Here is a 22,951-nt window from a genome sequence, read left to right on the forward strand (position 1 = left end):
TAATAGACCTGGCACAACTATAGACAGTAGGGATAGAAGGAGGTGCTGAAATTAACGTCAGACAGTCAGGCATACCGGCAAGGGCTGTGTTGCCACCCTTTACTCGCATAAATGAGCTGACCTCTCCATGGGTGTGCACCCCAGTGACTCAGCATCAGTCAAACGTGTTCTTGCCAGGATCAGCGATGGATTTCCCATAACTCCTCAAGCCCATCCACATATAAACGTTTGCACACACAGTAAGCCCAGGCAGGGAGGTGTCAGGCCTGCCAGACTCCAGATGCCCCTTGACACAGCAGCCTGGCCCAGGACCAGCTCGGGCACCTGGAAGGACAGACCCAACAGGAGTTTTGTTTGTGTTTTAAGAGATATCACAAATCCCTGTTCAATATGCATTTAGGGATGATTTATCATTTGCTCAATGAGATGATAGCTTCCTGCACTCTTTGATTTTAGGCCTCTTATCCTGCCTGGTGGCACTGATGATGGCAAGGCAGCAAGCTCTGTCAGAGGCTGGGAAGGAGCTATTTCAAACTGGCAAGGAAATAATCCTTTAAGTAACAGATTTGAGCTAAAAGTGGCGTTTTGCCCTAAACAGAGTCATTTATATAAAGTCATCAGCTTCCATCATGCACATCCTCTCCTCCCAAGGAGTAGGATTCCAATCAGGATGCGGTTTCCCCCACATGAGGATATTTGAGGACCATCTGAAGGTTGCAATTCAGACTGCAAGCATTCAGTGCTTAATTGTCACTATATCTAACAGCAAATCCTTCCTCTTCCAAATTAAATCATCCCTTCTAAATCCTAAAACCAATATCTTAAGTCCTTTTTACTTTTTTCCATTCCTTATGAATCAAAATCCATATTATGTTGATTCTCCCTCCCCAGTAATCCCCAAAAGTGTCCCTTCCCTGCTCCCTAGTTAAACCCCGCATTCAAGTATAAATCCCTTCCATAACAATCGATCCAGCCTCTCTAGCATGGCCCTCTCAGACTTTCTGCTTCTGTGTTACTTTCCCTTTAACTTTTTCAGTAGGGCCCATTTTACCTTCCTCTAGGACCACAAAAGCCGAGATAAGCAAAAGACTTGTTTGTTTAAAAAGCGAAAGGAAAATATCTGAATCGAATTTGATATGGTCTTTTACCTTCACAGCTGCTCTCCTCTTTCCTACCTCAGACTATGGATTCATTGTTGGTAAATGAGATAAATTTTCTTCCATTGACATAGCACCCAATAATACCAGAGTGTGTATTGAGCACCTTTTCTGTGCCACACACCCTGCATGATGCTGATGATATAAACATGTGTTCTTGCCAGAGCTGGCCGTGGATTTTCTGTAATTCCTCACACCCATCTACACCTAAGCATATACACAGTATGTCTGGGTAGGGAGGGGTTCTTAGGCCTACAAGCCTCCAGGTGCCTCTCCGCATCCCCGCCTGAATGCGTAGTTTGAATTGCAACCTTCAGACGGCCCTCAAATATCTCAGTATGCAAGGAAACACCTCGGAATTGGAATCCTACTGTCTGTGAGGTGAGAATGTGCATTAACAGAAGCCAATGATTGTAAATGATACTGCTTAAAGGATATAAAAATAAAAATAATAAAACACAAGCTCACATTTAATGTGCAGAAAATGGGAATGTTCACAACAGCCCATAAATACTTCTAACTCCAGCTCTCAGCTCAGGAAGACAATCTTTCTCACCTCTTTGTACTTCCATCTTGGCACTTATTCACAATGAACTGTAATTGCTGGATAACCTACCTATTTCCCCCACTAAACAATGAGTTCCCTGAAAGCAGCAACTGCTTTATTCACTGTTGAGTCCCCAGTATCTGGCACAGTGCTTTGTACCTGGTAACAAGTATGTGCTCAGTGACTATTTCTTGAATAAATGAATGAATGAACTAACAAGTGATGTGCCATAAGAACAAATAAAGGTGGATTAGGAAAGACTTTAGGAGAGGTAAAGTCTGAGCTGTGCAAAGGCTTGGAAGTGTGAAACTTCTCCAGGCACTTATGGAATGGCAAGTAAATGAATGCACTAGAGCACTGGACCAGTCAGCAGCCAGAAACCAGGCTGGACAGCAGGTAGGGCCGGGCTGGGAAGAGCCTCATGTGCTGAGGAGGTTGGATATAATCCTATGCAATAAGGACCATGTTCTGTCCTCCTGGTGTCCTCCAACCCTCTTAAATTACTCCTCCTTCTGCTAAACATATCAACATATAGCTGCATTTTATTCAGGAGAGGAAGGTGTGATGGAAATAGAATTTCCTAAGGTCCACTCAACAACAAAATAACCCCAAACAATCCAATTTAAAAACAGGCAAAGAGCTTAAATAGCCATTTCTCCAAAGACATACAGATGGCCAATACATACCTGAAAGATGCTCAACATCGCTATTCATTAGGGAAATGCAAATCAAAACTACAAGATACTACTTCACACCCATTAGGATGACTACTATCAAATGAACAGAAAGTGGCAAGTATCGGTGAGGATGTGGAGAAATTGGAACTCTTGTGCATTGTTAGTGGGAATGTGAAATGGTAATACCACCATGGATAACAATATGGTGGATCCTCAAAACTTTAAACACGGAATTACTATATGATCCAATAATTCCTTCTGTGTATATGCCCATCTACCCAAGAGCAAAAGGTAGAAACAACCCAAACATCACCAATATGAATAGATAAGCAAAGTGTGGCATATACATACAATGGAATATTAGCCTTATAAAAGGAAGAAAGCCTTATAAAAAAAGAAGGAAGGAAATTCTGATACATGGTACAATGTGGATGAACCTTGAAAACATTATGCCAAGTAAAATAAGCCATAGAGAAAAGGCCAAATATTGTATGATCCCACTTATGAGGCACCTAGAAAAGGCAAATACATAAAGACAGAAAGTAGAATAGAGGTTTAGTGGCTTGGAGTAGAGGAAAGGGTGAGTTACTATTTAATGGGTATAGAGTTTCAATATGGGATGCTGAAAAATTTCTAGAGATAGAAAATGGTGATGGTCACACAATACCATGAAATTAATGCTGCTGAAATACACACTTCAACGTGGTTAAAACGATAAGTTTTATGTTAAGCATGTTTAACCACAATAAAAGTGTTAAAATTAAAAGTTTTTAAGGCCTTGGTTTTTCTTTGACATGGCAAATTTGAGGGACGGGGGAGCATCCCATGTCCACCAAATCTCCTCATTTTCTCTCCCAGTTATAATGCTGGAACATATTGTTATGGGTACTTCTTCTGTTATCCACTAAACCTCTTCACCTCTTCAAATTCTTTTTTTTTTTTTTGAGACAGAGTTTCACTCCTGTTTCCCAGACTGGAGTGCAACGGTGCGATCTAGGCTCACTACAACCTCTGCCTCCTGGGTTCAAGCAATTCACCTGCCTCAGCCTTGTGAGTTGCTGGGATTATAGGCGTGCCACCACACGCAGCTAATTTTTGTTATTTTTAGTAGAGACGGGGTTTCTCCACGCTGGCCAGGCTGGTCTCAAACTCCTGACCTCAGGTGATCCACCTGCCTCTGCCTCCCAAAGTGCTGAGATTACAGGCATGAGCCACTGCCAACCTCTTCAAATTCCTAATGAATGTGAGTCTTTCCATGACACATTAAGGTCATCTCCCAGCTCTGAAGGGCTTTTCAGAGTTCAGAGGGCTCAGAGGTAAAAACGTAGCACCTCAAACAATTAGGTTTACCTGGTTCCCACTAATGATTTTACCTAAATTATCTACCTAGGATGCCAAATTTTTAGCGCTTAGTGTTTCTGAATATATTAAAAGAACTGTCAGCAACCCATAAGTAAGAAGTGTAATTTGCTTACCTATAGGTGAGCAGGGTACTGTTGTGACCTCTTGAGGGAAGGTTTTTACCAGTTTGTAAAAGGAGGAAAATGTCTGCCTCTTGCCCTCAAGAAGTGCCGTGTCTGGCCAGCACCCTGTAACAGCCAAGTTACCCTCAATTTCTTGAAGGCATAAACCAAGATGGTGGTTGGGGCAGGCAGGAAGGCAAACAGAGGTGCCCTCAGGGACCACTGCACAGCACTTGTGGTTCTTTATCCTGAATATTAGTCAGTCATAGGTAATCATTTGAAACATTAACTGATGTTCGCCAGTATTTCCCATAATTGCAATACTTTCCGCCACTCAGGCAGATGAGAATTCTGTTTTTGTCTCCTCGGGGAAGACCTGACACAGAAGAAAATGAGAGCAATATTTTGAGAGAAAAGAGTTTTGAGTTTCAAAAGCCTAGGACTTGGGGCATAAACAAAAGATTTGGAATAAAATGTGATCAGTCGGAGCCAGTTTTTCCTGTTCCTGAGAGCCAGATAAAGTTTGTCCCAAATGAGGAAAGGAAAAAAAGAATAAGAGGTTTAGAAACTACTAAGCCTCTGAAAAGGGCTCATTCCCTGCCCCTGCTCCTGCCCAAATCAACCCATGCCAGTTATGCCCAAAGAATGCCAGGCCTGCTTTGTGCATGCCCAGAGAGCCCAAAGATCTGGCACCATGTCCCCACCATTAGCTGAGGATGGGAGTAGGAGAGGAGGCATGCTGGGTTAGGTGTGAAGCTAGAAGGTCTTGTGAGTTTCCTGTGGCCCCAGAATGACCAGGGAGCAACAGTCATGAGCATGTGTCAGGAAAGCAAAGAGAGAGCCAGGCTGGGAGAAGACATGGTTGGCACATATTCCCAGGTGTGATCCAGGTGGACAAATGACTGGTCACCACCTAAGAACAAGGATGTCTTAGCAAGTGTGTGTGGACACAGGGCGACTCAGAACCAGAGACCCCCCCCAACCGCCTTCTGTGAAAGGACACAAAGCCCGTCCACTCACCAGCCCAAGCGTGGCCCCTTTCCCAGGAAAGGGAGAGGAGACTCTGAATTCATTTAAATTAAGTTTCTGCCTCTTGGTGCAACAAAAATTCAAATGAGAGATTCTGGAGTGATGGAGGTAACAGAGTAGTTCCATCTCTTAAAAACCTGAATTTATGGTCTCTGATTCACACCACCTACATATGAATGTGTTTGTTGCTTGTTAATATCCAGTGAAGTCATATTTGACTCAAGGGTTAAGTTCTAAAATTGGCCCATGAAGTGACAGCCAATTGTATATTCACAATTACCCTTGAAAAACTCTTAATTTACTTATAAAAATAGAGTACTGTGCCATCATTCAATAAATTCAAAGCAGCCAGCTTTTCCTCCAGCTTTGAAACAGATTGATGGTTTCTATTTTCCAATTGAGCACCAAATATAGTAATTGGCTTTTGTTTAGAAGTATGTTCTTCAAAAAAATAAGTATTTTATCTTAAAATGCTAAAATCACACACATGATTTCATCATACAAAGGAACCAAGGCCTAGTTAGGGAAACAGAGTCCTATGTTCCCATCTCACTTTAGGGTACCCTCTCCTGAGGGGAATGGAAGGAGAATCTGACCCACAACTTAAATGTCATTTACTCCTTCTCAGAGAGCCTAACGCTGAATTCACATGAGCATTCTCCACATGTATTTTGTGTGGCCTGTGTTAGCAGTACCTTTAAATCTAAATTATGTAGGAGTGATATCAGAGGTGTTAGAACCAGAGCACTTCCATCTTGAATAGGGGCTGGGTAAAATGAGGCTGAGACCTGCTGGGCTGCCTCCTAAGGAGGTTAGGCATTCTTAGTAACAGGCTGAGCTAGGAGATCACAAGGTACAGGTCACAAAGACCCTGCTAATAAAACAGGATTCGGTAAAGAAGCCAGCCAAAACCCACCAAATCCAAGATGACTGCAGATGTGACTTCTGGTCATCCTTACTGCTCATTATATGCTAATATAATGCATTAGCATGCTAAAGGAAACTCCCACCAGCACCATGACTGTTTAGAAATGCCATGGCAAAGTCTAGAAGTTACTCTATGTGGTCTAAAGGAAGAGGAATCCTTAGTTCCAGGAAATCCCTGCCCCTTTCCCAGAAAACTCTTGAGTAATCTGCCCCTTGTTTAGCATATGTTCAAGAAATAACCATAAAAATAGCCAACCAACAGTCGTCAGGGCTGCTCTGCCTATGGAGCAGCCATTCTTTTGTTTCTCCACTTCTCTAATAAACTTGCTTTCACTTTACTCTGTGGGCTTGCCCCAAATTCTTTCTTGTGTAAGATCCAAGAACCCTCTCTTAGGATTTGGATCAGGACCCCTTTCCAGTAACAGTGATACTTATGTGAAATGAACATTCTGGAAACTGTATATCAGCTGTAACTTCACACCAACGTTGAGGCGAGACTTACTACTTCTTCACATTCACCAAAAGACCCTCTTACTCCAAAGCATTCTTCAGACATGATTTCCCGAAGGTTTTGCAGTGAGTCAGAGGAGGGGTTTACATCACACAGAGCACAGCTCCATGTCAAATATCCCCATGAATCTCCCTCCCCAGCCTGACAGCCACTGGGTCCTCTTTCCTTCATCACCATCCCTGTCCAGCATTTGCCCCTCCAGGGTTCCACCTTTCACCCCTGTTCTTCTCCTTCCCACATTTCTCAATCTCTCCATATTTGCATACAGACTTCATCAATTCAAACTTACATCCTCCCTGCCATCAAGCCTTTTAACAAAAAGACACCTCCACCTACCAGAATCCACTGTCTTAAAAGGTAAAGGAAAATGGGTAACCATTTATTTCCTATTACACATCTATCACACATTAGCTCATCATAAATATAATCTGAATTTAATTCACCACCTTGACAGCTACCACTTACTATTGAGCTAAATATGTTAGATGCTTTATATTTGTTATCCCAGTTACTTCCTACAATAATTCCTGGAATGGTCTCCAATGCACAAAGGATCAGAGAGTTCAAAGTAAAGTCACATGTCCCAAGTCACGTAGCTCAACCTGAAGTCCATAAGTTTATTCACCACACTACAATGCCTTCTGCTGGGGAGAGTAAAATGGCTTTCTTACCCAAACTTCTGTTTCACACCAGATTTGTCCAGGTAGCCAAATTTTCAGATAACCACCCTGGAGTGATAGTCAGCCGAAGACACAACTGATAGTCAGCCAAAGACACAACCACAGATACCAGGATAACAGTGCCCAAGAAGAGAACTATAACAAACACTGTTAGCCAGCTAGTCCAACCTCATCTACCCACCTTCCAGTTAGGAGTGGCTACCTGACTCAATTCTGACCCATGAGATATAAATAGAGGTCACTGTATGGGGCTTCCAGGAAAGCTTTTCAGAAAAGAAACACCAAGCCTTCATTCATCTTCCTGCCTAAAACACAGATGCCATGCCTGAAGGTGCAGCAGCCATCTTGTACCCACAAAGACAAAAGCCACCTGCTGAGATGATACCATGGAAAGGTGGACAGAGCCCTGATAATATGGTTGAGACATATTTCAACTGCAGATCACCTACCCTGGTCTACTGTATGGAAAAAAAATACTCATTATTTCCTGAAGTAAGGTTTTCTGTGACTTGCAGTCAAAGTCATTCCTAACAGATCCAATTCCTCTCTGTACTGCTTTGCAATTGATGGGTGGTCTCTTTTCTGCTGTAGGACACACCTCAACAGAACTCACTAGCCAAGCACTGACCACCTTCTGCTCTACTCAAACCGTGGTCTTCACTTCTCAGATTAACAAAAGTCAAAACTGTCCTACCTGGGGGACAGAGTGGAACTTAGCAAATACTATATCTGAACGAATCAAAATTATACAGGCTGTGCCCTGGTGGAGTATGTAATTAAAAGGACTAAAATAATCATATGCTCACGGGGAAAGTTCTTTTCATATTTTCATAAATTTTGTTTTTAATGACCAACTTTTTCTGGGTAGATGGTGCCTCTGCTTAGTTTCAGCAGGAGCTCCTGATGCACAGTGAGATCTGAATAGCAGAGTTAAGATCGGAAAGAGAAATTCTGCTGTGTCACTTTCAAACCACTAAATGTGTTCCCTAATGATTCTGGGCTAGGAGTTTTGAACATCTGAAAACCAAAGGAGACACCAAGTCTGCTAAAAAGAAAGAAGCACATTGGTGGTTGGCAGCCAGTCCCATGTTGAATGCCGGTGGTGGCCATCTGACCTACGAGGCATCCCCTGCTGTAGGTCAGATCCCCACCAACAATCACCCACTTCCCACTAGTGTTACTAGGAACAAAATCCATGAGTGTCAGGGCTTGCCACATTCATCCTCGCATTAGAGGGCACAGAAGAGCCCTTGGCCTCTCTGGGCAAGCCAGGCAAAGACCATCACAGGACTTGCTGCACCGCAACAGGACTGACACATATCAAAAATTTAGACATTAACCCCTATTTACAACATTTGTTCACAGCATACGGCCGAGAACCTTTTTAGTAAATCACTTGAGATAAGCTGTCTGGCCCCAAATAAAAGACATTTGCCAATTTCTTGGTAAGGCAGAAGAAGAGCTCTTTATCAAAAGCATATTAGCATATTTTGCCTCATTAATAACTTCACTGCAGCATTAATTTGCCTAATTATCACATTTGGAATTCAACATGGTATCTAATTAATTCCAAACCCCAAAAACAAATCCAGAATTATAAAGCACATTGACGCGCTCCCGCCTGTGCATTCCTTCTTTCCTCTGTGTGTGTGTTTGTGTAAGCAAGTGTGTGTGCTCTCGTATCTCCTCAGTGAGATCATATTCTTTCTTCTGTCTCATGTAATAAGAATCCATTATTTGAATCCAATTTTTCTTCTAATGAGGAGATTATCTCCCAGGCCTAGGAGTTTTTGTTTTCTAAGTCATCTTCAGCCCTCTTTCTCTCATTTTTTTTTTGCTTTCTTCCTTTTCATGGGTCTTTCCTAAGATTTGCAGGAATGCAGACTTTCAGAGCCAAAGGTCTTGACTTTGTGACATAAGGAACTGTCATCAATTTTCTCTATCAGTCAACAACTTCCGTAAGTAAACTAAGACTGTCCACATTTTTCCCTCCAGAGAAAAGTCCTCCTAACCAATTTTCAAAAGCCCTGAGTAAACATTAGGTGGTATTATCAAAACTAAAAGTCAAAGCATATCAGCTGAAACTTCCTGAAAGGTTTGAGCTCTTGAAAAAATGAAACTGCAGAAAAATTTAGTTCCAGGGCTCAAACCAACAGCTTTTTACTCAACAACATCACTCTCCATTCACCCATGCACCTCTTGCTTCCCACAAGGATATCTGATGGTAACAATAGGCCATATGCTACCATTATAGTGGAAAAATACAGAAAAGACTTAGATCTGCATGACATTGTAGGGGGATAAAATAGTTGTTTAAGTAAATGCTCTCTCCTCTATGCCAGCTTTGGGGCGATTTTTAAAGTGTAAACTTGTGGCTAAAGTCAGATCAGGTCAACGTACTAGGGATATTCAGATTTTAAGGGGCTTTGCAAAACACCCAATGGGAAATGCAGCCCTAGCAATCTAAGATGTAAAATGTGGAGCCTGCCATCTTCAATTAATGCCTCCTAACTCAAACAGCAGATATTTATAGATTACGACGCATCTCCTGCTATAGGTCAGATCCCCACCAACAATAATCCACTTCCCTTGGCAGATAATTTTCTAAATGAATGTATATTTCAAATACTCCTAGACTATAAGCCTACTGGATTTTTTTTTCTCTAGACTATACTCATGACCAAGAATAGTCCAAATCCAACAGTTCAAGCATGAATATCAGCAATGACCAAGAATAAAAGATGTTGTCTTGTGAGTTGAGTTTTTCTTTCTAATACATGTAGCATCAACATGCTTCTGAAAGCACTTCCAAAATGCCCAAAATGAACAGCCTTAAAACCAGTCTAGCAAACTTCCACACTGCACATAGTAAAAGTCCATGGTAAAAGGAGGACCTATCTAGGTCTAGATATCTTATTTTGATATCCAAGCATCAGGACCAGATCACAAATTTCTCAATATTAAAGACAAAGCCCTAATGAAAACATGAGCCAATAAACCTTCAACAGAAGAATGAATCCATTTCAAGCTAATCTATGAAATAACATCATCATCAACACTCTTTTGTCTTGGAACCATAAGACTGCTCATCTGCGTCACTGACCACTGCAGCCCCAGAATCTGCCCTTTACCAAAAGGAGGATGTAACAGAACCAAATATCTGCTGGACCCCCCACCTTATTCCCACTGACAGACACAGGCTTTGGCTAAATCACCAGTAAAAGAAGGGAAAATGCATTAAAGGCTCTCTCGTGCTTCTCTGAAAATGGGCATGAATCCACATCGTAAACCTGCCACATCATCAGGAAAGATTTACTATTTATTCAGGAGACACAGAAGCCCAGAATAACAAGGGTCCAAGGTTAAATAGCATAAGCAAGGAACTGTGTGAGCAGCCCTGGCCACCTCCCAGCCCTGCATCCTCACTTCTATGAGCCCAAGAGGCATGGAGTAGCTTTTCAAACCTCAAAAATGTCTCAAGAAATAAAAAAACCAAAACCATTTTTTTAATCCTTCATGCTCAATAAAGACTGTACAGACATAAAATCCCTCATTTAAATGCCTGCAGTTTTAATATAAAATGTATTATACAGAAAAAAGATTTTATTACCATTAAATGCTTGCTGCAATCCAACAAAAGAAAAAACTGACCTTGATTCTAAATCTTCTGCCTCCCCCCACCACCTTTATTATCCTCAGTGTTACTTACTGAGCATAATTTCATTATTTCTCTTCCTTTTTAGAGAAATAATGATTTTTCCCTGGAAGGTTAGAAAACCTGCATTTTTTCTCAAGACAATCCAACAGACTGTTTTGCAAAGAAATGCTAATACAAGAATAACTTCTGCTCTGGAAGCCAAAAAAAAAATCCCTCTATCTTAGAAAATAATAATGGCAATTGGCTTCCTCTGGTCTTCCATACTCAGTTCAGAGAACAAGTAGTAAGGCAAAAGGATATCTAAAAAAAAAAAAAAAAAAGTTCTTCTGGAACTTATATTTAGGAGATCCTTAAGAAAAACAAACAAACAAAAAAGGACAAAAATCATCACTCTGTCTAATAAAAATAGTCACTAATAGATGCAAAATCAAGACAGCAGCTATGACATTACTAAGGTGATACATACCTGTATCAGCTAAGGTCCCAGACATAACAAATGGCAAACTCAAATTGGGCAATCCAATTATCTTAATAAAGTGGCTAATTTACAGACGTGTGGGCAGTGTTTGGTGAAAGCACAAGGGATAGTGCAGTCCCCGGGAACTAGCAACAGCAGGAAGCTGTTACTCCCCCAAAGCCAAAAGGGTAAAGGGAGGGAACAATTATTAAAACCCTGAGGGCACTGCAAGGAGAGGGCCACCTGGCAGGAGCTGTGGCATTCGGTAGAGAACCAGAACAGAGAGAAAACTGGGGATATGAATACCTGATGAAGTAGTCATTAGAGGTCAGTCTGCCAAACACAAGGCAGAGGGGAGAAGAATAGAGAATAGATCTGGAAGGACAAATAGACATCCAGCACATGAGGGCCAACGAGTTCAAACAAACACACAAACAATAAGAAAGAAAGTAGAAATTCGATCAGACCAATCATTAAGAGCCTCATAATAAGAATGGTGAATTCGCATAAACTTCCAAGGTCAGACAGATCCAGATTCAAATAAAGTCCAGCTCTGCTAATGACTGTGTGATGTTGAAAATCTTATACACTGAGCCTGTTTCTTCCCCTGTAAAATGGGGACAATACCACACAGACATTCATGAATCATACCTAAGATAGAGCCAAGCATTTACCAGACTCTCGATAAATACTGGTTCTTCCACCCTCCCCACTCACACTCCTTTCCTTTCTACAGAGACTTTTAATGGAACTCATGTAACAAAGAAGAAAGAGGAGGAGAGTCGAGTCACATGCCTTTGTGGGTGCAGACACAGCTTGGCATCACAGCATTGAAAGAATCAAGAACACCTCATTCCACCATTAGTTTCCATGATTTTGTCCAGCAACCTGTTGACCAGGAAATGAGCCTGGAGCAGCCAAACTCAAAGCTTTGAAAGACCCTCTTCTGTATCATGTGTTCTCCCGCTCTCCGTGGATGGCTCCTTATTAGGGTGGAATTGCTCTGGGCCTGTCATGTTCCTGGGCTACAGTGGGGCTGGCAGATCTTCATCCTTCTGCACCTTCTTTTCCTTTATTCACCTCAAATCAGAAGCAAGTGAGCACCTAACAGGACTGACACCGGATTATGCATAAGTCCTTCTAAGAACCTAATGCTAGGCTCTTTGCTGAATAAAAACAATGTCTGTTTCCTTTCATCTTCTGAGAGACTCTACATCTCATTCCTCAGGGCTGTGCCCCCACTCCCCCAGCACAAATTTCGCTACCTCTCTAGCTTTCATGAGACATGAGGAACGGAACTTTGCAGCTCTTCTGCACTAAAATGTAATAACTTTCTCCACATGGCTGCACAAAGGATTTCTCTGGGAACAAGGGACCAAGTTTCACAGTTGCATAAATATAAACTAAAGTAGAAATCCATCTTGGAGTCTGCAGGCACACAGTCAACATTCCCATTTTTCAAGAGTCTCAAGGTCATTCTTCACTCTGTGTTCTTTTGGTTCGGCTTTAAAATTAAGCTGGTTAAATAATTCATGACATCATACCCATTAAATATGAGTATTTTCTACCAAAGGAAACTGCCTTTTTTTTTTCCATTCACGGTGGAAGAGGCCCAGACAAGCCCCCGCCTAAGAAAGCAGTAACGTTCTGCAACAGCAACTGATGAAGTTTCAGAGAGAGGCTTGCAATTTCGTCTGCTGCTGCACACAACCAGTTTCATCATGAAAAGCCAGTGCCATATGCCAGAGGAGACAGGTTAAGCCTCTTAAATGTTCCTGACAACAATGAGCTTTCATTTGTAAAAAGTAAACATCTGCCTCCTGCGGAAATAATCTACAAAACAATGGGGATGGTTATTTGTTTGTTTGATTTATTGTTACTGCATTAGGGGCTGGGGAGTTTCAGACATCCACGGTATGTCAAAATATGGATAATTTCTTAAAGATTAAAAAATGTTCAAAGCTTTTTAAAAAGACATCAAAGAAGAGCTCTGCATGCTATAGATACTTACAGGGAAAAGCTGATGATTTTAAAGATTAGGAAAGAGAAGACCAGAATTCAGGCATCGGCTCTGCCACTACTAGCAATGTGCCTTGGGCAAATTATTTAACTTCTCTGGGCCTTATTTTCCACATCTGTAAATGAGGGTCAAAATGGAATCTATTCTACTAAGTCAAAGGGTTATTATGAAGCACTGATGATTTATGACTTTAGAAGTACTTTTTAAACTGTACAGAAAAACAAATGTTAAGGTGGTGGTTGGTATTAAACAGACAAAAAGGACATTTTCACTCTACACTTTTAAAAGTCAATGGGAAGATTTATTACCTAAATGGAAAATGAAATTTCTTCTTACTTATGAATCTTCCTTGGAAATGGCTGCATCCCGCAGCTTAACATAGCTGAGTGTGCAGGTGACAATGATCATCTGACCTGTCAAAAGCAGGGACTATAGTGATCACTGGTGTGGGTTGGAAGAAGGAAAGGTAATCAGCATCATCGTCATTATCATCATCATCAACATCTATAGTTTGCAAACATCCTTTTGGTCATTTTTTAATTTGATACCCATAAAAGCTGTAAGTAGGTATTTTTAGTCTTGTCCAAAAATGAGAAAACTGAGATTCAAAGAGGCTTTAGATTATGCATAAGTAGCAAGGACAGTATTATAATCCAAACCCAAGAGTAGAGAAAATAGTAATGATTGTCCCCTCCTTTTTTGTGCCCCACTGGGCCCCATACAGACATTTAGCATGGCACACATAAATACCCTCTTAGCTTGCTGTCTTTCTTCCCCTACAAACTGCAGAAGATTCTTGAATAAGAGCCAGCCTCTTGATCACCTTTGAAACCCTAATCAATCCCTAACACAAAACTTGTCTCATGGAGGCACCCGAAAGGATTTCTTGAAGGAATGGGAAAAGGAAGTGAAGACTAAAAGAGGAAAATGATAGTGGTTTTGTTCTCTTTCCTTCTTTCTTTTTATTTATTTATTTATTTATTTATTTATTTATTTATTTATTATTTTTTGCTTAACTTGTAGAAAAGTCTCTCTACTTCTGAAATTCCTTAGGCTGTGGGAACAGGCCCCTCTCTTGGGCTCAATTATGGAGTCCATAGTTGGAAGGAAGCCAGTGAGTGCAACAAGATTCAGGGATGCTGCAGGCATGTGCAGCTGACTGGGGAGGCAGTACAGAAAGGGGAAGTACGGCAAAATGCCTCCAGAAATCATTCCCAGAACCACTCAGGGAGATGTGTGCCAGAGTCTGATCAAAGCTGTCTACTATATTCTGGACCCAGACCACACAGGGCTTCATCAGCTAATATAAGCAGCCAGCACTAAATACGGAGTTGGATAAGTGAACAGCATGGATGCCACAGTGTTGGTTCAGCATGTTCTGTATGACTCGCGTCTTCAAGCAGATAATCAAATACATCTGCACTTAATGACACCTCTAAAGAAACAAAATGAGCTAGCTTAAGCCAATCATTTTTAAAAAAAATTTTACATAAAAACTTGCTGTAGAATTAACAAACTGCCACTGGCTTATACCTTTTCTCCTACTTCAAAACTGGGTACCCTTCCCAACTTCACCAACAGTCCATCACCCAGATTTACAACCATGATACTTTTTTTGCCTTAAGAAGTTTTTAATTTGAAGATATCAAGCATATGCAAAGTAGGGGAAAAAAGTGTAATGCATTCTTGTGTACTCATAACCTAACCTCAACAACAATCATCTCATGGCCAGTCTTCTCTCACCAATAACCCACCCTCCCCACCATCTTCTTCCCTACATAGGATTATTTTGAATCAAATCCCAGACATTATATCATTCCATCCATAAATATTTCAGTACGTATCTCCAAAGATAAGAGCTCATTTGTAAAGCATTTCTGGCACCATTTTTAACCTTCTTCTTCATCCTTCGCATCTAATTTATCAATAACTCACAATAGTTATTTTTCTTTCATGGTGTTTCCCTCTTGTTTGTTTGTATTTCTGCAAACTCCATCCTGATCTTAGTTCTCAGCTTAGAAAACTGAAAATACCAGCCGGGCGCGGTGACTCACGCCGGTAATCCCACCATTTTGGGAGGCCAAGGCGGGCAGATCACGAGGTCAGGAGATCAAGACCATCCTGGCTAATATGGTGAAACCCCATCTCTACTAAAAATACAAAACAAAATTAGCTGGGTGTGGTGGCGGGCGCCTGTAGTCCCAGCTACTCAGGAGGCTGAGGCAGGAGAATGGCATGAACCCGGGAGGCGGAGCTTGTAGTGAGCCGAGATTGCGCCACCACACTCCAGCCTGAGCGAGAGAGCGAGACTCCATCTCAACCAAAAAAAAAAAAAAAGAAAAGAAAAGAAAACTGAAAATACCTCCTACTCAGTGTCCTGACCCTAAGCTACAAGCCATCTTGTGTTAAGCAGTTTTTATCATTATTCATCAATATCCTCTTATTATCCCTTATTCAAGAATCCATGGTGGAGACCTCTATTTCCCATTACTGACATTAGACTAACCCTCCTACTAAAAGAAACTTGACATTAGACATAACATATGAGGAAACTGTTCTCACACATAACATACAAACTCACAAAACTGATTTCTTGAGAGATAGGAAATTGACAGGCTGAGATCCCATCTTTACACCAGGGGACAATTTCTCAACTGTATGGTAGTAAGCAGGAGTCCAAGCAGAGCACAACAGCCCTGGTGAGCTAAGTAGGCAGAGATCATAGCTTGAGGCAGTCGAAGTGGGTGGAATCTATGAGGCAGGGCACAAAATTGAGGGAGCTACACAGAGAGATCTCCAGAAGTCAATGTGGGGATCTCCACAAGGGCTTAGCCAAGGACTGAATGGTATATATGTAGGGAACGTTTAGATAAGGCTGCTCAGAATGTGGCTTACTCTGGGATTGAGAGCAGAACAGAGATACCAGAGGATAAATAAGCTTTGTTGGGGGATGTTGGAGTTCCAGCTCTGCAGGAGGGGAAAGACCTCAGCAACACCTTGTTCACAGCCCAAGTATCCAGCCGAGACAACAGAAATGCCACTACTAGAGAGTAAGAATCACATCCCAGAGCAATGCTTAAAACAGACCCTACCAAAGTTTAAAACCAAGCTTTCACAGGATCAACATGCCAGAAAAAACAGATTGGAGATCGAGTCCCATGAGTTTAAAGGGCTTTGAAAACACCTTGGAATTTCCATGGCACTTCCTAAGAAAGCATACAACCAAGCTTATGCAAGTTCAGTGTGATCTATTAGTCATTCCACTACCCACAAAAACAAAAATAAATGGAGAAATATCACAAAATTCAGTGTCTACAATGATTTATCACAATATGCAGTATACAACCAAAATTGACACATGCACACATACACACACGCATACACACGTGAAATATAATGCATAATAAACAGATAAAGCAGATAGTATAAACCGACCTGGAAGTGTTCCACATATGTAATGTATCAGACAAAGAAGCTATTATAAACATATTCAAATAATTAAAATATGTTCAAATTATTAAAGGAAAATTCAATCTTTCTGGGTTTCCTGTTTTTTGGTTTGTTGGGGTAGATTTTTTTTTTTTCCTTTTATTCCTGGCAAGCTGTGAAAACTAGACTTTTTTTAAAAGAATTTTTTTTAGAGATAGGATTTTGCTATGTTGCCCAGGCTGATCTTGAACTCCTAGCCTCAAATAATTCTTCTGCCTTGGCTCCCTAGTAGCTAGAACTACAGGTACATGCCCAGCTTTGAAAATGTGATCTTAATGAATGAAAAGATACAAGCTTTCAGCAGAGAAAATGGAAACCACTAAAAAATAGAAACACTAGAATGAAAAGTACAATAACTGAAATGAAAAATTTACCACATGGGCTTTCAGCAAAATAAAAGTGGCAGAAGAAAAATTCAGTGAATTTAAATATGAATCAACAAACATTATCCTATCTAAAGAAGAGACAAAGAGATTGGATAAAAACGAATAAAGCCTCAAAGACCTAAGGACAATATCCAACAGTCAAACATATGTAATTGGAGTCCCATAAGGAGAAGAAGGTGATAATAGACCAGGAAAATTATATGAGCAAACAGATGAGCTGTGAGACAGAGCTGAGTACTTAGGCATTGGAGCCAATTAAAGCAACGAGCCAAAAATGAAAGAGTTAAGTCTTTAATCATTTACTGAGAAGATATATGCAAAACGCTAAAACAGGAAAACATTGACTCCCCTTTGTTTCATTCTTCTCTTGGAATGGTGTATCTGTTGAGGCTCAGCTGAGGCAGAGCAGATGTAGAGAAGGTCTCACTATAGACAGAGCCTCAAATAAAAGCCCCCAGCAGTTTTATGAACCAGGGGATCAGGAGGAGGGGCAGGGGGAAGGGCTAGAGTAGAGAATTGCCGGGTGTTGGGTCACAGTAGGCCAGGTGCAGTGGCTCATACCTGTAATCTCAGCACTTTGGAAGGCCAAGGTGGGTGGGGTTGCTTGAGCCCCCAAGTTCAAGACCAGCCTGGGCAACATGGCAAAAACCCATCTCTACAAAAAGTACAAAAATTAGCTGGGTGTGGTGGTGCACGCACATCTGTAGTCCCAGTTACTTTGGAGGCTGTGGTGGGTGGATGGCTTGAGCCCAGGAGGTGGAGATTGCAGTGAGCTGAGAGCACTCACCACTGCACTCCAGCCTGAGCAATAAAGCCAGACCTTCTCAAAAAAAAAAAAAAAAAAAAAAAAACAGAAAGAAAGAAAAGAAATATGAGCCTGACTGGAGAGGGGGACCTGAGTCCTTGACTTTAGCTCCCTTCAGAGACTGCAATGCACTATCTGTGTGCCAAGTCTGTGTGAAGAGGGCAGCTTTCTCCATGAGACCTACTATACAAAGCCTTTTGAATTTGGTCAGGCCCAAAAAAAAAATCACACAAGGGTGTTTAACCAGAAAGAATAGCTGAAAATGTCTCACATTTGGTGAAAAACCTTAGCTTATAGATTCACGAATCTCAGTGAATCTCAAGCAGAATAAATACAAAGAATACTAGTGCTTCCTTGTCAAACTGTTGAAAGCCAACAGTAAGGGGAAAATTTTGGAAATAACCAGAGGAAAACAGACATCACATACAGGGGAACAATAATACAAATGATGGTTGAGTTATCATCAGAAAAGGGGGAACTTTAAAAAGAAGGAGGAGGAAGAGAAGGAAAGGAAAAAGAATAAAAATAAATAAATAAAAAGTAAAAAAAAAAATTTCAGAACAAAGTTCTCTGAGAACAAAAAAAAAATAAATAAAAAAGAATGAAGGCCAGAAGTCAAAGGAATCACATCTTTAAAACATTGGAAAGAAAAAAAAAAACTGTCAATCCAGAATTTTATATCCAGCAAAAATATCCTTTAAAAACAAAAGTAAAAAAAGACATTTTCAGACAAAAAAGGCTGAGAGAATTTGTGGCAAGCAGACTTGCACTAAAAGAAATGTCATGCCGGGTGTGATGGCTAATGCCTGTAATCCCAGCACTTTTGGAGGCTGAGGTGGGCAGATTGCTTGAGTCTAGGAGTTTGAGACCAGCTTGGACGATGTGGCAAAACCCCATCTCTACCAAAAATACAAAGAAATTAGCCAGGCATGGTGGTGCACAGCTGTGGTCCCAGCTACTCAGGCAGCTAAAGTGGGAGGATTGCTTGAGCCCTGGAGGTGAAGGTTGCAGTGAGGCAAGATTGCACCTCCAGCCTGGGCAACAGAGCAAGACCCTGTCTCCAAAAAAAAAAAAAAAAAAAGCCAGAGACTGTTCCTCAGGCTTGGAAATGATACCGGACGGAACAAGAAGGAAGGAAGAGCACCAAAATTGGTAAATAAGTGGGTAAACATAAAACACTAGCTTTGTTTCATCTCATAATTTCCTTCAAGAAAACTACTCGAAGCACAAGTAGTAATACTGTGAGGTGGGATTTACAATTTATGTTGAAGTTAAAGACATGACAAATAGAACAAAGGCTGGGAGAGAGAAAAATGGAATTATACTGTTGTAAGATTATTAATTTGTGAAGTGAGAAATAGGGAGTTTGAATTTTCAGGTTTGAAGTAGGAAGTGAGAAGTGGGAAGGGTACCATATTGACTGACACCTGACAACTACAAAAAAAAAAATCACCTAACAAGAACACCTGACAACTATAAAATCACCTAACAAAAACAGAGAGTGTGACTCCTCTCCAGGGTATTTGAATTTTACTAACGATTCCTAAAAAGACTTCAGACCCACCCCCTTAAGTCATCTAGCACAGATGACTGCCTATTTTGCTAATGTATATGACCAGGCCTGATTCTAACTTTCAATTTGCTACAATCTTCAACTTACTAGAACCTCCTTTCACCCTAGTATCTGAGAGAGATACATATAGCGTATAAGAATATGCTTTAATTTTTATATTTTACTGCATATTGTCATGTATTCTACTGCATGTCCTATCTTGAATTATGTTTTACTATAATGTGTTAATGCAGTAACAAAAAATGCTATTTAAGAAAAGAAAAAGATGCATATTGCATGGTATGTTATCTTTTTATCTATTATATGTTATCATACCAACTATTGTAAATTATGGCATTTTCTACCACAGGTTTGGGGAAAACAGGAGCATAACAGAAAGTCAGCAGAAAATGGAGCAGTCCTGAAAGCCAGCACAGTGAAAAGGAATAGAGGGGATCTTCATCAATTCTTAGAAGCTAAGCCCTTTAGCTGATCAACATCACCAGAAAGGAATAATGTTATCGTGATTAGTCAGTATTAACTCAAAACTTGAAGACAGAATGAAGAACTTGCAATGGCCAGTACCTATCAGTCAAATTTGTCTCTTGTCTACTTCCCTCCCTCCCCCAACAACCTCTCTCCCTTCTCCCTCTGCTCCTCACCTATTTCACCAGTCTCTTTCTCGTCATTCTCATGGGTCCCTAAATCATTTATCTGAGTTCCCTATAAACTTTAACTCCATCCTCCTCTGGGGCCAACCATTATTTCTTAGACCCTGTCAGGCCCAAGTTTGTAATGTGAACCCCTTCACAGAGACCATCTCATCCTACACACATAAATCTGCCATCATGAAATAAAGATTTAGGCTTTAGTCGTGCCATTTTATTCACTGTCCCTGACTATAATTTGGGGCTGGTGAATTCTAATAACAGTATATTGATGCCTTGATGTGTTTGTTGACCTGATGGACCAGAGAGCTATAAACATCTTACAAATAGCCCACTTGATTTTGCTGGCTCTTGAATTCTCCACGTGTCAGGACACTAGTTAAAATAATTTTTGATAGCCTGAACCTGTTATCGTGTCAAGCCTCGAGCCTGGACCTTTGCAAATCAGCCAGCAGAGTGGGAAGTTTACTACTCCCACATTTTTAAAGTTTTCTTCTGATAATATTGCCTGAGTGGATTTTCTTTTGCTAAAGAGCTTTAGGTCAGTGCTGATACATCTGACAGCTGCTTTTCTTCATCGTCCCTAGGTGTCGGGGCAGTCAATTGGTCACTCTCCCATCTCCATGCTCCCTTTTCTTTCACTGCTTCTGACCGCTGCCTCTAACTTGCCCTCTCTCCCAGCACCCAGAAAGACTGAGGTGAGGAGAGGGTGGACAGGTATGTCCTTTCCAATCTATGACTCCTTGTATTTCTTTTCTGTGCAATATGTGTATACCCACTCCTAACTTATTTTTTCCTTTTGGTCAATAATTCCCTTAAATATTTATAAAGTGCTTTCTATGCACAGGCATTGGACAGCGGCAAAATATAGAGCTTATACTCAAATGTGGGCAGGGACAGCAGACATGAAACAACTAATTAGTCAATGAACAATTTAATTACAAATGTGAGAAGTGTTAGATGGGAAAGATACTATGAAAGCATGCAAGTGATGACTCAGCCCAGTCCGGAGTGTCAGGGAGGGCTTCTATGAGGCATGATTTTGAGCTGAGTAGAACGTAAGGAGCAAAATGGTTAAAGGAAGAGAGGCAGAGGAAATTGGAGGGGCCAGACCAAAAGGTGGAAAGAAATGTGGCCATTTGGGTCCTTGGAAGATAGCTCTAGCGTGGCTAGGGTGCCAAAAGAGAGTGCCACCAAATGAAGGTGGTGCAGTGAGCAGGAGCCGGTTTCCACAAGGCCCAGCAGGGCATGGTAAGGCCTTGGGGTCAATCTGAAATATAATGAAATTTGAGAGATTCCACTCATCCATATCATCAATTGCAGTCAGCTCTATAACCAAAAAAAAAAAAAAAACACCTAAATCCACAAATGATGAGACATTGTCCAATTTCTCATTGGACATTGAAGGCAGAGAAATCTAAATCCTCCAGGAGCTGCAGCTGAGGCTCTGCCATCCTGCCCAGGAATGCTCCTGGTTATATTAAGTTAACTGAAACAGCACAGTCAGCTGCAGTCCTGGCTAAATGGGCTGAGCGTGGTCCCACTTTGGCCAGAGATAAGGCTCTGCCTTCATGCCATCATAACCTTCAAGAGGTCCAAGTACCCTGCCCTCCCATCTGTGGGCACCTGTAAATGTGCTGGTGTCATTCATAAATTTGGGGCAGATGGGGTATTGGGCACAGTCTAACTGCATAGATGACCATTGCTCCAAATGTGATCACTCATTGGACAACAGACTGATAACTAAGAATGGGTGGTCCTCTCCGGGTAGCAGTGAGATGTCCTCAGGCTGCTCAGCTTCAATGCAGCAACCTGGGACTAGCCACCTTGCTTACACAAAGAGGCTGCCATTTCTGAGTCTCACTTTCTGCTTGGTCTCATGTGCCCCGCTTCTCTCTAGCCTGCACGCCTCTGTCAGATGCCTTCCAGTCACTCCTTCAGATCCACTGTCCATTCTTGCTAGCAGGTTCCATAATCCAGAAGTTTGGCCCATGCCCACCACATCAATGAGCTCCCCTGCCCTCCAGTTTCTAGTTGAAGTCAGCTCATGGGCAGCACTAGCGGGAGGACAGAGGGAGAGAAGAGAATGCGTTTTTGGCTTATTACTTCAGCTCTCTCCCTAGGGGTCACCATGGGCTGACAATACCCTCAGCCAAAGGTCACTGCTCCTGCGAGATGGGCCTCTCCAGACAGCTGGCCTCACTGGCTCCAGGTACTCCTCCCTCTTTCTGTTCCCTCAGGCCTGGGAGTGGCAACAGCTCCTGGTGCTGCTAATCCCTTGGACACTGCACCATCCCTCTGGCACTCCCTACACTCTGCCTGGATCATTGTAAATAACACCTTTATTAAACTCCTCAAGCTGCCTAATTTTAGAGTGCCAAGCTTCCCTCCCCAACCCTAACAGATACAGCAGGAGACTCAGAACAGAGCAATCTCAGCATTCTAATTCAATCTTGAGCCAATGACTACTTGTTTTACATTTCTGGAAGATTTTGATTCAGATTCCCTAATGACTGACCTATGTAGACCCTCAAACAAAGTGAAGGAATTTGGTAAGTGTGGAGGAAAGAGAAACACGTGGCTGATGTTTAGCTCCTCCCCTTTCTTAAAAGGCACCACCTGATCTGTGTCCCTCATCCACGCCCCCCACCTCCAGCCACATTGGTCTCCTTACTGTTCTTTGACCACACCAGACACAACCTGCCTGAGGTTTTATAGACCCTGTTCCCTCTGTAATACTCTTCCCAGCAAAATCCACGTGGCTCATTCCCTTACCAGGTTTAGATCTTTTCCTCCAACATCACCTTTACAACTAGGCTTCCCTGCAACCCTGTTTAAAATCATCCCCATCCCAGCATCCTCTACCCCCTTCCCTGCTTCATGTCTCTCCATACCATGTGTCACTGTCTAACGTACTCTGTAAGC

General features: G+C 41.6%; 1 protein-coding gene across 1 annotated transcript in view; it reads right to left on the reverse strand.

The window, feature by feature from the left end:
* OLFM4 (olfactomedin 4) overlaps positions 1-22,951 on the reverse strand; it is a 183,496-nt gene that overhangs the window by 159,872 nt on the left and 673 nt on the right. The window lies entirely within an intron of this gene.

This window comes from Symphalangus syndactylus, chromosome 15 (assembly GCF_028878055.3).
Source record: "Symphalangus syndactylus isolate Jambi chromosome 15, NHGRI_mSymSyn1-v2.1_pri, whole genome shotgun sequence".
NCBI classification, from domain to species: domain Eukaryota; kingdom Metazoa; phylum Chordata; class Mammalia; order Primates; family Hylobatidae; genus Symphalangus; species Symphalangus syndactylus.